Here is a 16051-nt window from a genome sequence, read left to right as displayed (position 1 = left end):
AGTTTGGAAAAGACAGCATAATGTAATGCCAAGATGCATTCCCAGCTCATCACACATTTTCCTGAAAACAATCAATACATGTAGCCTGAGGCAGACAATTTCATCATACATATACTTTCTGAGAGCAGATCATCATTACCAGGAACCTTCTCCCTTACTCAAAAAGACAGAAAGTATGACAGAAATGATATACACAGAGTTAGCCCCAGGGGAAATTGCATAGTAGGCAAAATGCCTCCTACCTCATTATGTAGTCCTCTTTCCTCTTTTCCTTTCCAGCAGAAGGACCCCTGCCTCCCAAACTTCCCCAGATACCCAGGACCTTCATGACCTCACTCTCCATGACCTGACAAAAACCACTTTGAGAAATGATTTTATAAACTCATTCCAACAAATGTGTAAATTTCCAGCAGAGGTTTTAAGAAGTATCAAAGCATGTACTCAAAGGATTCAGTTCAGAGGGGTGCAGACATTAACTAAAGAATAGAGTTTTGTGGAAGCATATCTTACGAATCCAAATTCAGTCTCTCTGAAGGCTTCCACATAGAAAAACATAATCAAAAGAAAGGAAGTAATGAGGACCTATAAATTCTCTTGGGTGACAGTGAAAATGTAAATATTTTTCACATGGTCTTTGCTACTCTCCCATTCTGGACTGTCATAGAGGAGAGGCAGTTGAAATGAAACCAGAAGATGCTGGAGATGCACCCAAATTACAGATACATCTTAGCACAGATCTGCACAACACTGAATTACATAATGAAATGAACAGTGCTATACAGTTGCCCGATGGACGCTTACTCAGCATAATCAAATGGTCAGCAATTATGTAAAATCTAGTGCCTGTTGTCATTATGGCCCTGGATACACAGACCTAGGGTCTGTCACAGAGCTATTCTGCAAAGGGATACGTATCACACCAAGCTGGGAGACCACAAAAAGAACACATCCCTGAAACACACAAGTTCCCACAGCATCATCATATACCAGAGTAGTCACAATATATTAAGGATATTCTACGCAATGTTGTATAAGGGTCAGTGTGACACAGTGGGTAAGGGTGTGGCCTTGGAGTCACACAGATCTGCCTTCAAATCAGGTACTGCCACTCTCTAGCTGTACATATAAGACTTGTGTCACTTCTCTGACTGCTGGTTTCTTCAACTATAAGATGGGACAAAACAATAGAGTCTATTTTTTGTGAAAGTTAAATGAGATAAGGTGTTTATGTTACCTGGGATATAAGTCTTAGGAGGAGATTAAAAATGATAGTGAAATGATTATGCCGATAATAAAACTGGTATCAACAAAGTAAGTAAGTCAAGAGGTAAGGAAATTTTAAATCATTCAATCTTGTGATCAGCTTTTATAGTGGTTTAGAACACAGACTCAAAAACCAAATATTTTGGACAAATGACTCAAATTTCCCATGATTAAGTTTCCCATCTAAAAAAGAGATCAATAACAGTACCTCACTGATAACACTTGTTGTAAAGATTAAATAAAGTAACACATGTAAAAAACTTAGAATGGTGCTTTACACAGAGGAAGCACGAGATAAATGTTAGCTAATATTTATTACTATCCTTGTCAACAGTGGAGGTAAGAACATGGCAAAAATATGGAGATGAATCTTGGTAAGAAAATCACAGCTCTCTAGAAGAATGGGTAGAAGTGAACGCTAGAATGGCCTCATCACTTTCATTCTGGACACATCCTCTTTTTCATTCATTGGCTCACTTGCCCAGGTTGCAACCACAGGAGGCCAGCTGAGATTCCAGTAGTCATACCCGAAAAGTTGCTTCTTTAGGACATAGCAGGTTTGGTCATTATGAAATCACAACTGGAACTTTTCCACTGAGAGCCTATGACTAATAATCTAAAAATATAACCATCCTTACTCTGCATAATACTTTTGAAAACAAAACCAAGTTTGGCAACAAAAATTATTTGTTAGGTGGTGGCCCACATGTCCATGGAAATGGTAAAGACACAGCAACAAAAAAAAGTGCCTAAAAGAAGCTATGGCATTGACATTTCCAAAGAAGCTCAGAACATCATTACCATCACCACCGCCACCATCATCATTATCGCCATCATCATCTTCTTTATATCAGTTACCATTTATTACCTATGAAATTTTGTTCTTAACATACTCACCTGGACTTCAGAAAATAACTACCATTATTCCCATTTAATCTCTTTGTTCTTTTTTTCCCCTTAAGACAGAGGTACTTTGGGCCTTTCCACTTCTGAAATTAAAAGCTACATAATGCACAGCAATACTTCCATCCTACATTTTCCATATATAGCAAGGCCCATTTTGACACACAATAGTAAACCTCTGAGTGAGGCATTCAATTAACAATGGAATAAAATGAAATGTTTATTTAGTTTATAATAATGGACCACAGAGGACCAATTCCAACAGTGACCTTCAAGGAAAGTTGTTCAGACTTTCCTGCAAGACCATTCCATTGTGCTTGGTAATCAATAATTTCACACCTGGATATTGATGACAGGATTCAAACAGGAAATCAGCAGCCCCTCAGAAAATCTGTCCCCATCAGGTGAGCAGAGGGGCTGGCTCACTGAGCTCCATCAGCTAGGATAATTGTTATGAATAAGGAGGTGTATTGCTTCCCCGCAGAGGCAGGGGTGCCCGTACCAAATTACACACAAGCTATATACAAGTCAGTCCATTGGAACATTGAAGATACCCTCAGTAAATGCAAATAGCCAAATACAACGTGGCTAATTCAGAAAATGAAAACTGAATTTGGAAAGCAGAATAAGGAATTGAATAATCGCAAAGTGCGAAAAGCGAAGAAAATGGACAAGCCCAGGCCAGAAGCCGAGAAAATTCACTGCCAATTTTCCAGGAGCAGCCACTGTTCAAATATTTAATAACTCCCAAGTATTCTTTTCCCTCTTTTTACTATTTATCTGCCATCTTGCCAACTAAATCCTACTCTATACTGTACTGCTAAGAACTCATTTTCTTCAAGTCTAATACCCCTAACCTCCAAGTAGGTTTGGATAATGCAATGGGAAAGAAGCCATGAATTTTAATACGTTAGACCCGAGAGCACACCAAAAATCATACCAATTCCATATCGTTGAGACTATCTTTTAGGGAGGAAAGGGACAAAAGTATCAACAATACAGAGAGGTGTACCTCAAATGATAAAAGAAACACATACCTGGAGATTCCCTCAAAAATTTTTAATGTAGATCAAATGAAGAAAAAGTCTTGAGAGAAGAATGTTCTTTAATGGAACCACTATGGATATTGCTAGAAAGGGAATAATATTCCCCTCAGTGCTTCTCTGCATAAAATCGAGATTAGAATAGGGTTCACTTACCTTAAAGAAAGGTACAACTAAGCATTATATGGAGATATAGACACAACCATTTAAATATTTCTTAATCCTAGATTATTTATAGGTTATTTAACACTTCAGGGTTAAGACTCACGAATCAAATAGAGGTGATGGAAGATGTCGCTTTGTGGAATATTCAATGGAGAAAGCCATCATATGCAGAGGCAGTCCAGTGATCATAGTTCTGTTGTAAAAATTGGTTTCACTTACCTAGACAAAATAAAAAGAGAAAATAGGAGGAAAATGTTTAATAGAATTCTTTGAAAGTGAAAGGTTGTGTTTGTTCATTGCCACCCTTTTCCTCCCTTTTCATAGCCTCTTCACTTCTCAGGAAAGAGCCTCATCAGTGTCTCAGTACTGATATCAAAGATCACATGGACACAGTGGAGAAGACGATGCCTGTCCTCGGCAACGGACAACAACGAGGCCCACCCTCTCTTTGCATCTTGCTCTGAAGGTGTCTCAGGTGGGAGAAATGACAGACTATCTTAACTTGCTTTCAGAATGGAAAGGCGTGGGTCAGTGCTCTTTGGATTAGAGGTGTATCTGCTCCTTGGGTGTTTCCTCCCAATCCTTCTCTCCTTTGCCACAGGATCTTTGCACATGACGCCCCTTCTTTCCACTCTCTCACCCGACCCCACTCCATCTTGCCATTCAGTTCTGCTGTATACATAGTTCTCTCTTGCTATCCAATCTTTGGTGTTCTGTTTAGAAATAACCTCCTTTAAGAAGCATTTATACATCTTTCAAGCCCAAGCAAACTGCTTCTTCTGTGTGCCTAGCTCCCTGTGTTTACTGATAAAACAGTATGTCACTGTCCTATAGTTAACCGTTCACTTGTATGCACATGCTACAATATGAGTTTCCAGAGAGTAGAGTCTGCATTGTACCCCCTGTTTTTTCCATTGTTAGCAAAGCATGAACTGGGATATGGCCAATTTCAATAAGGATTAGAGAACGAAACAATGAACTAACTAATAAGTAAAGGGAACACAAGTCAGAGCAAAGGAAAGACAGAGGGAGCTGAATGCCTACAGTGACTACTGAATCTAGGTTTATGGGAGAGACCTAAATTTGTTATACCCTGTTTCCTTCTTACTCAACTTCAGGTTAGGGAAATGATCACAAATAAACATAGGAGCTCTGGGCTAGAATACTAAGTATGTCAAGGACAAAACATTGGTACTTGGTGCTAGGTCCACTTGAGGATCCAGAGGAGGTAAAAACATCTGAGTGACTCTCCTTGAAATTGTCCACATCATGTGTCTGTCTGTGACCTTACACAAATGACCTTACTCTCTAACCCTTACTTTTCTCAAATGGAAATGGGAATTACCATATTTGACCTATCTACACTACCATTTTTTAAAAGATTTTATTTTGAAATAACTGTAGGCACACAGGAAATTGCAAATTAGTACGTAGAGCCTCCTGAATCCTTCTCCCAACTTCCTCTAGTGATGACACCATATATATATGTAGTAGATATCCAAAGCTGGAAACATCACCCTTTGTTGAGAGAACCAAATGAGATGATGGAAAGAAATATCTAATTCACTGTGTTCTTTTTAAGGTTAATTATTCCTTATTCAACATTTATTATTAAAGTCTTGCTCTATGCTAGGTGTTGCACTGTACACTTGAGATAAATGTGTGATCAAAAGAAGCTTGTTCCATGTCTTAATGGAGTTTACATAGAGTGGGAGAACACAGAAAGATGAGATGATTAATCCTATGAAGTTCAATTTGTGTAAGCATCTAAAAGCAGGGATATCTAATTCAGAATAGAAAGAAGGATGTTATACTCAGATAAGGCTTCCCAAGGTGAATTTTCCAGTCTAGACTTCTTCTGAATGATGAGTTGAAATGAACCAGAGGAAGTATACACGGGTTGAAGGAAAAGTACATGTAAAGGCAAAAAGAAGGAAAAAATCTGGCTTATTTTAGTTTGAACAATGGCCATATCTGTAGTATGACAATTTTATGATTCAAAATAATAATTCTGCATGACTGTATGAGTGTCGTAGTAAAGAGAGAAACCTAGAAAGAAGGAAGTTCTGGATAAAATAGGGTTCGGTAAGCCAGGATAAGGATTTGAGAATATATCTAAAGAGCAATCGGGATCCAAGAATGTGTTTTAAACAGGAAAGCATTATAATCAAATTGGCATACCCTGAATGCTTAGAGAGAAATGGATATGATGGGGCCAATGTAGAAGTGGAAGCAGGGAGGACAATTAGATGTTGTAGCCTGAATGCCGGCGAGACATTACATCAAGATTAGCCAAGACAGTGGACGAGGGGATAGAGAGAAGTGGGAGAATTGCTTTAATGACAGAACTGACTTCATTTGGAGATAAGCTGTGTATAGGTGTAAAAGGGCGGTAATGATAAAGAAGATACCCACGTTTCTAGCTTGATCAACCCATGATGATATTGATCAATTCAAGTGGAGAAGCAGCTTTAGGTGAGCTATGATAGTGAAAGTACTTTGTAAACTGTAAAGTGCTACTAAAATATAAGTACAGTTGTTCCTAGGTTTCCACAGTTGGTTCCAGGAACCCTGTGGATACCAAAATTCATGGATGCTTGAATCCCCTATTTAAGATGGCACAGTACTTGCATATAACCTATGCATATCCTCCCATATACTTCAAATTATCTCTAGATTACTTATAATACCTAATACCAGGTAAATGCTACATAAATAGTTGTAAATACAATGTAAGTGCTATGCAAATACTTGGCAGTACATGGCAAGTCCAAGTTTTGCTTTTTGGAACTTTCTGGAATTTTTTCTGAGTATTTTCGATTTGTAGTTGGTTGAATCTGTAGATCTGCAACTGTTGGATCTGGAGGGCCTACTGTATTTTCCTGTATACATGCATGCATAATTCTCAAGATGATTAGAAAATAAGGGGACTACTTCGAGAAAGCAATGTCAGTGCATGGCTCCTACACACCATATCATAATTGGTTTGTGGTGCCTTTAGTAATGCCAGGACAATTCATTAAGAAAATCAAGAACAAGCAGGTGTTTCCATTAGAGCATGCACTAATACACACACACACACACACACAAACACACACAAACACACACACACACACACACACACACACACACCAGCCAAACTAGGGCAGAATTAAATTTGCTGAAGCACCCAAAGAATCCATTCAAGAAAACTGTAGTAGAGAGGCATTTTTCATTCAAGAATGGAAATTAATACAAAATGAAAAGGAAAAATTGCTCAGGACATTGGTAATTAAATAGGCCATCACACTTATTACTTCTCAGCGTATCATTTAAGTAAATATCAATCAACAGACCCTACACTCTGCCATTGTTTGGTAACTTAAATGAAATTAGTGATGTCATCAGTCTCAAGGTGCCAGAGATCAATTAAACTATTGTTTTTCATTAAAATGATTTGTGATTTGTGTACCGTCTGATTCCACCTACTTGATTATGTGTTGCTTGAGACTTGGGGACATATCTTGCTTATCTCTGAATTCCCCAGAAGGCACAGCAGAAGGTCTTGCATGTAATAGGCACCCAAGAATATTGTTGAATTTTAGAAACTTCATTAGAAATGAAATGCATTCAGTTATATAAAATGATTTATTTTCAGCCTAATAGTACCAGTGGTGATTACTTTAAGAGAGTGCTAGTGTTGGTAAGGTACTTTGTCAACTTTTCAGGAAAATGCCATTTCTCTTAAGTCGACAAAAGGTAATTTATCAGAGGGAAGTAAGGAGACAAAGGAGTTGCTTTGAATAAATTCCAAGAAATGAATTTCTTTGAAGTAATAGGCTTATTAGTGTTACTAATTCATAAAATATGCCTAACACAAGATCTCAGAAACATTCACGCCATTGTGTTATTTTTGGAAGTTTCTCTTAAGCATTTATTGCCAACACCCTTTTAACTCATAGCAAATCATTAATGAGTCACACTTTGGGGAGGAATGTGTGGAGGAAGCCACAGCCAGCAATACCACATTATTATTATTATTATTATTATAACTTTCATTATTATCGGTGGGTAACCCCTCTACTCCTCAGTTAACCTAACTAAGAGATGGTTTTCATGTTCCCTCCATCTTAGCGCAGTGTGATTTTAAAGGACCTTGAGATGAAAGTCTTGCCCTCTCTAAACAATTTCTTATCAGTAGAGACTGAGGAATTGATATGACTCTTCGTCTGCCCCAACTTCCACTTTACACTCACTGGTTTTCTGAGATGGCATTACCAAAACCCGAGGGCTGGAGAAGCAAGGCAGAGGATCACAGTCCTGCAATTAATGCAGACGTGCTGCTGACCTGTGGGTGCAGGCTTGGAAGAGAGTAACAGCAGAAACGGCACGGGCACTGTAGTGCGTAAATCCACCATGGCCTGCATTTTGCGCTGCTTTGCAAAATGTGTTTTATATCCTGATGATATCCTACAATTCCCCTGATCTTTGAACAAACTGCAATCTGTCTTTATGAACGGGGTAGAGGTAGATATTCAGCACTACAATTCCTTGCTTTTTTGGGGGGAGAGAACACCTGAGATGCCCACCAATATTCTTTACACCAGGAAGTCAGGAGGCCCTGACCCAAAAAAGGTCTCTCAAATGTGGATTGGGCGTTTAATGGGCATCTTAACTAAGTTTATTACAAGTTCACATACTGTCTGGATAAAAAACTTGGAAACAAACACAACTGGAGTAGGGGAAACTGTAACTGATGCAGGTTAATCTCTCCCACATCTTCAGAGAGTGGCCCTGCTCCCACTGTTTCACATTGTATATAGGTTTTCATGATGATAGGAAGGGAAGAGCTATGAGGAATTGCCAAGATACTGCCATGCGAAGAGGGCTGAGCTTATAGAAACTTATGCAGAAAACTCATCAAGTTGGGATCGATTGTTACTGAGCTGCTTCCTCTCCAGGTACAGGCATTACAGGGCCACCTCCCTCCTCCATTCTGCAAGCAGGTGTTTCACGTTTATGAGATAGCTGCCTCACTTAACTAACCCTGTGGCTTTAGGGAGGCTCCAGCACTTAGGGATGAGGGTAGTGTCCCAGTTCTAGGAACACCTGATGCCTACATTATGCAAAATGGCTCTGCAGAGCAACACTGATGGACCTAGAGATTATCATACTAAGTGAAGTAAGCCAGAGAATGACAAATATCATATGATATCACTTATGTGTGGAATATAAAAAAAAAATGATACAAATGAACTTATTTACAAAACAGAAACAGACCCACTGACACAGAAAACAAACTTAGGGTTACCAAAGAGGAAAGGAGGGCGGGGGAGGAATAAATTAGGAGGTTGGGATTAACATATACAGACTACTATACATAAAATAGATCACCAACAAGGACCTACTGTATAGCACAAGGAACTATACTCAATATTTCATAATAAGGGAAAAGAATCTGGAAAAGGATATATATATATATAATATATATGTATATTATATACATAACTGAATCGCTTTGCTGTATACCTGAAACTAACACAACATTGTAAATCAGCTACACTTCAATAAAATTTTTAAAAAATGGTTCTGCAGAGGCACTCCCATAACTCAGTACACTAAAAGAAACCACTTTTGTCTTATCCATCCTATTTGACACGTTTAATATTTTTTTATTTGAGCAAACAAAGACGAGAATACGATTTCAAGGCTGAAAGCTGGAGCTAGTTTTCAACGTTAGGAGGCATCAGAAACATAGTTTAGTGTAATAATCTCTCTGTCATTAGGTACGGTTCTCTGATAGCAAGAAAGAAAATCCTTGTCCTAAAATTAGTCTGGAGCTTTTATTAAGTGGTCTCATATCCTAAAGGGAGAAGAAGCCAATTATAGCAAGGATGGGAAAGAAATATCAAGTATCCTTACCCACTGTTTACTCTTTCCTTTTATACAGTATCCCACTGGACAGGTCACTGTGTGTGAACAATTATTGGCTGTAGCAACAAAAAGTCAGCTGACCTAAGGAATGGCTTTTAGGGCCATGTGACTGATTATTGCCAATTAGTCATCTGAAGAGGTTCGGTGAGAAATATTACCCCTTCCCTTATCTAGAATGGTACATTAAAGATCCTATCTGAATTCAAAGAGGTTTGAACAGAAAGTTGATAATCCTGAAAGCCCCATGCAAAAACATCAACACTGTCAACATTGTGAAATGGGACGCACGGATCTAAAGCTATAGCTATGGTAGACGTTCCAAGTTATTTCTGGAACTACACCTATTCGAGATGAGAAATCATTCTTTGTAAAACTGAGTATAACCAAGCAGCATATCTATCTTTTGAACGGACATATACAGCCCAGAAACATTCACTAGAATGATATTTTGCTTAAGTGACATAAAACTGCCAATGCATGTGGTCCCCATAGTAGAAAGAGGCTTTGGTTGCCCACTCACACTCCCGCTAGGAAGAGAAGTTCTGTGCAAGAGTACGAACCTGAGCCAAAGGAGCCTGAAAGACGGCTTTCCTCAACCAATTGCTCCAGCCTTAGACCCTTAAAAGGGGTTCAAGGTACAGCTCCAATCTGAGCCCCCCATACTCTAATCGCATTTCCTTGCAATCAAAATGGGAAGGAGATTATGTCACATGGCTGATTACCGATATCTTCAAATATCTGCTTATACCATACTGTGTTCTAGCCAGGAAAACCTCCCTCTATTTCCTTTCCACTTCCTAACTCCTTTCACTCTGCCTTCTAGAAATAGCTAACAGCAAAAGTTCCATTTCATAATTGTATTACTGGCTGAAATATTAATTGAAATGAAAACAACATTTTAATGGGCATAAAAGTCACTTGGAAATGAGATAAAATGTTCTAAGCACTGCCTGCCTAGATGCAGACCTAAAAAAAAGCACTCTGACAGTTTGATTATTCTGCACATTAGTGCAATCTAGTTGGCTCCTGATTCCTAGAGTACAGTTCCCTATTTGCATAAATGTCTCTCCTGATTGTTTGCTGTTAGTTGCATTTATGGGAAAAGCCCCAAGGGTTATTCTTTCCCTCTGATTAATCCCACGTATCATGTTACTGCAACACTGTCTCTCACTGGCACAATCATAAATGTCTTGCTCCTTCTTCATACCTGGGGTGGAAAGAGGGACCCAGAACTGTGGCTCAGTCCTCCAAATTGAGTCCTTGTAGAGGCCCATCAGGACCTATATACCTAATCCCTGCTTTCTTTCTGACCTTATTCTCTACGATCTCCACCGCCACCCCACCATCCCTCTGCCCATTCCACTCCACACTGGCATCCTTCCTCCTCCACTGACTCCCCAGCCATGTAACACTATAGGACATTCGCATTGGCTGTTTCCTCTGATTAGACCAGTCTTCCCTAGGATATCTGTACACCTAAACTCTTTCACCTCCTCCAAGTCTTTGCTAAAATGTTAACTTTCCAAAGAGGCTTACCCTGACCACCCCTATTTGATCCTGACACCTGACCCCAGCCACTGTTTTAAATGCCCAGTCCCTTAACTGGCTCCACTTTTTCTTGATTCCTAGTTAATAAGTAAACTAATAAGTTTACTTATTAACTTATTAGTTAATTTATTTAGGTATTTCTGCCTCTCCCACTAGAATTTTTATATATATGAAAGAATATATATACATATATATATATATATATATATACACACACACACACACACACGGTGTGGTATGTGTATCTATATAAAAGGTATATTTATATATAAATCATGTATATATAAATTATGTATAGAAAAAGTACATACACATGCATATACGTATATATGTGTGTGTATGTGCATGTCTCCATAAATACTTGTTAAATGGATTAATGAAACGTGGGCCTCTTAGTGAATCTGTTGCTCTCCTTCTTGAAACCTGAAGCTTTCCAAAGAAAAGATTATCACTTGCCCTTCCCTCTCCTAGAACTTGTCGTTCCTGCTTTCACCCAACACTTATTTTCCTGACCCTGATTTTTCTCCTCTTACATAGTATCATTAGTTGTCCTTTCTTTCTTTATTATTAATCAAATCTTCAAATCTCACTGTCAGTAACTGTAGCAAGAAGGATGTATCACTGACAGAAAATAAGATTAAGTCTTTAATGTGTAGAATTGAAGGAAATCCAGATACTATCTTTTCCGATCTCATTACCCATCAACCAATCAATGGGAATCTCTTCTCACTGACCTGGAATTCTAACATACCCGTCACCCAAGCTGGAAAACATCAAAGATTAATATTTTCCCTTGCATGCAAACCATGTAATTTAGTAATAGCTACTCAAGCACCATTGGCCTGCTAATTAATCTATAGATTTTGTTGTTGTGCCTTTAATCATTTCCACTGATAATGGAGTCACTTTAGAAATACTCATTCTCTGCTCAGACTCACCAACTAAATGCTACTAGAGTCTCGTAGTAAAAAAAAAACACTGAAATATATCGACTCCCTGCCAACTTGCTCTCTTTCTCTTCCTTTCTTTTCCATGTGTCAGCTGGTGGTACTATGCAGACAGAATACAGAAAGGGGAAACTAGCAGCTAGTAAATGTAGTTTGTGTCACAGGTGAGGGTGAAAAATGATTCCTCATCTTAGTCAAGAAACAAGTCTGTCCTACTCTCTCTGAATGGAAGATTTAACTGTCCTCTGACTTCTCATCAGTAACTTCAAATCAGCCTGAAAATAACTATTTGGGACCTTATTCCCAGAGTCCTCTTTTCTGAGAACACATGATTGATTTTCATCTTCTACTACCAAGCAACAAGTGATGTATGTTTTCTGATGGGACCATATTTGCGCGTGGTGATTCACACAGGGTCTACTGAAAGTTTCTAGTGATCCTATATGAATTTAAAAGGTGTTCAGTTGTACCCACTGCCCGAATAACAGCTTAAGTGCTGGCTTCTGTTTCCTGTCCTGATATTTATCTCTTGTGTGCCTTTGAAAGTGTCAGTTCACCTCTCTGCGCCCCAGTAGACAGAATGGAGAGATCTGTCTGTTTCTCTTTCTCACAAAGGATATCGATGAATTTATGTTTGGTCACATACATTTCATACCAACTGTTATGATTTACTCTAAAATAACATGGAAAACTTTATTTCTTATCCAATGTTTGAGAGAAAAGGAACTGAGATGTTAAATGATACAGCTAGTCTAGACCTCAAGTTACTGCAATCAAAACAAGTAGCTCTATCAGGCCAGGTTTATACATCATTAGCAAACAGACTAGAGAAAACCGTGCTTACTGCATAGTCTTCCTTTATAGGAATGACTTTTGCACCCAATGAGATTTCCCACCAATGTAGAGAGGTCACCTGAGAGTGTAGGCAGGAATATTAACCCTGCTTGCCTTGAAGCACTGCTAGCAAGGAAAGACCTACCCATTCAGAGGTCACCTGGGGCTCTGTTCATGAGATAAGAAGAGTATTCTTTAGGAACAGTTTGGGAGAGATCCAGTATTACATAACCAATAGCTAATGTGACGGATTTTCTAACAACAGACAAAACATTCATTGAGTACTTTCCTTTGTAAGACAGTCAGTTTATGAGGTTATATCTTTATGTCGAATATTATTTTTCATAATCAAACATACTTTTAGAACACCCTGATAGAAATGTCTCTTTTGACATTAATAATGTCTTTGACTTTGACATTGATCATTTCCAAATGTTAACTTTATCCCCCCAAACAGTTTCAACAGCACTGAATATACAAATTTTTTAAATGTGTCTAGAAGAGATTCTGAAAAGAGAACTCTGGAGATGTTTTGAATATTATAAGAGTTGGAATAAGAATATGCCCTAAGGTAAGCATGTGTTTTCTTATGCTTTCTTCCCTCTTGAGGCAGCAAATTGCGAAAGTGAAAAACATGACATGTAGAGCCAGACTTTTAGTTTAAAACCTTCCATTGGGGTTTATTAGCCATGCTGACAAGCAAGTTGTTTAACCTAACTGATGTTTAACATCCCTATCTTTAAAGTGAAGATAAGTGTAGAGCTCAACTTATAAGGTTATTGAAAGAGAAAAGGATCTGATCTATGTACAACACTGGTATAGAATCGGGCATAACGCAAAAAACAAAACAAAACAGGTGCGTTACCTATTTTAGGTATTATTATTACTAAAGTTCCTATTTCAAAGGCACAGAAGACAACTTATAAAGTGTCACACCACAAAAGAGGTGAACGGATTTATGACTAGAAACTATTTCTTGAGGCTCCAACCAAAAAGATGTATTCTTCACCACAGCCAATCTGCCTGCACTTACATATCCAAGAACCTCAAGAAAATCACACAATGGAGACTCAGATGATAATACAGTGCAAGGGATTTAGTGGGTGGAAAAAAAGCCTGTCTCTTACAGAAATAGCTGTGACACTAAACACTGCTTCAGAGATATTTGATCTTTATTTTCCATAGAAGCTTAAGATAAGTGACAGGGCTCTGAACCTGCAGTTGGGCTTTAAAACTGTCAGGATATGGTGTTTTTGTATTAATGTGAGCATCTTTCAACAGCTCAAGTGGAATAAATTATTACTTATCCGGCCCCCTGAATGTCAGTGGTTTGTGAGCACAGAAGGAAGCACCTATGTAGAAACACCCCATTTCATGTTCCAGGGAAAGCAAATACATCATCAGATCACTATTACCGGACTTCACCTTAATAAAAAAACAGAGTGAAAATGATATAGCTATCATTTATTTTTCCAACTAAATATAGAGTAGTCATCATCTATGGTTTCTATAATTTCATAATAGAAGACACATGGTAAATTAGGAAGGTCTGCAGGACGGAATTTATTTTCACTACCATATGTAATTGCATATCAACTGTTTATAGTTATCATTTTGCCATTGACCAGTGAAAATGTTATCACGAACTTGTATTTGGGAACAACTCATCTACGGGCCTCTTGGACATAATCCAGGGAGAAGGATTAGATTGGCTTTGTCTAGGTGCTTCAGCTTCCTTATTTCAGCTTCCTTATTTCTAAAAATGACATGATTATCTTCTCACCACATCCAGTGACTTTGTCTCATCCTCCTCAAATGTTCTGCCGCATTTTTTGGCCAGCCTCTTCCTTTGGTTTTTGCATTACTGCACCAACCTTGTTCTCTCAGGCCATGAATTACTTTCTCTGTCTTCCCTTCAGTAACTCCAGTTCTTCTTGACCTCAACTGTGGACTTTCTCTGGGGTGTAATCACTAACTCTTGGCATCCCTTGACTGCTTTCTCTGAAAGGGCCTCATGTATTTTTTTGTTCATATTATCCTTAATCAAATTACATCCCAATCTTTCTTTCCAGCACCAACTTGTCTCAAGGTTCCCAAACCTATTAGATATGTCTTCCTTGGTAATTTACTATTACCTCAATCTCATATTTATAACCACTTGAACTTGCTTCCCAAGATTATCCCATTCTAGCCAATGGAGACATTTTTCTAGTTCACTGAAGTTGAAATTTAAGACAAACCTGTGTTTCTTTATCCCTCTCACGCCAACATCTAGTCTACTGCTTCTCCATATTTCTTCTTAATGTCCTATGTTTTCTGATCTAATTACTTTAATTTTATGGCACTAGCTCATAGCTACTCATAGCTGCCTCTTCTCTGCATCACTTCCATACTACTGGGTTGGCCAAAAAGTTCATTTGGGTTTTTCCATAAGATGTTATAGAACTTTTTGGCCAACCCAATACCTTCATTAAAAAGCACCTTCATCCTTTAAATATTTTGATTTTATTAAGTCAGTTTCCTAAACAAGAATTTACAGCGCTTCATTTTTGTCTTTCAGATCAAATACAAGGTCCTCATGCTGGTACTTTAGGTCCCATTGGACTCTTGCAGTCATATTTTCCAAGGCTCACAGAGAAGACTGACTTTTCTCTGGTCAGTCTGCGCATACACCAAGCTCATTCCTGCCCACCAGTCTCTACTCAGCCCTTTCTCACATCCAGAACACCCTCATCCTTTCTCTGAACCAAACAAATCTGATCATGGATTTCCCTTACCTCTATCAATTTAGACTGCCTTCCCTTTTCCAAAATTGTCAGCAAATTTTATTATTAGTTCTTCAGGGTCTAGTAATTTTAAGTTTGCTATTAATTTTATAAATATTATTTTTATAGCTATTTTTCTATTCAAGAGTGGAGTCAAATCTTATTTCTTATTACGTACAGCATCTAATTTCAAGCTGGGTTTCTATATGACAAATCTCCAGTTTACTTATAGATTACTAGTTACAAAAGTATTTGTATCAAAAAACTGGGGGTTTTAGTGATTATTTCCATTTACATGCATCTTGTATAGAGGGATGAGGGAGAACAGAACAGACCAGATAGGAAGTGAAGACAAGGCAGCTGGTTCTCAACTCAGCTCTTGATTATCCGAGGGGCATTCCTTAGTATGGATGGATGTAAGAAAACTGCGTCAGATCATCAGATACAGACTCACATATTATTGAGCTGTGGACTAACTGTACATGGAAACTTCATTTTTTTTTAAACTTCTGTCTCTCTAGTATCTAGCAAAGAATCTGTTCAGGTTGGGCTCAATAAATTTAGCTCCCTCAAATGAATTCAAGTCTTCATATCAAGGTAAATTAAATCCCAGGCTCTAAAGGTACTTGCCATATAATCAAATGTTTATTATCAATATACTTGTATATCA

Source organism: Stenella coeruleoalba (genome assembly GCF_951394435.1).
Source record: "Stenella coeruleoalba genome assembly, chromosome: 5".
Classification (NCBI taxonomy): domain Eukaryota; kingdom Metazoa; phylum Chordata; class Mammalia; order Artiodactyla; family Delphinidae; genus Stenella; species Stenella coeruleoalba.
The sequence above is the reverse complement of the archived record's forward strand: the minus strand, read 5'-3'. Positions refer to the sequence as shown.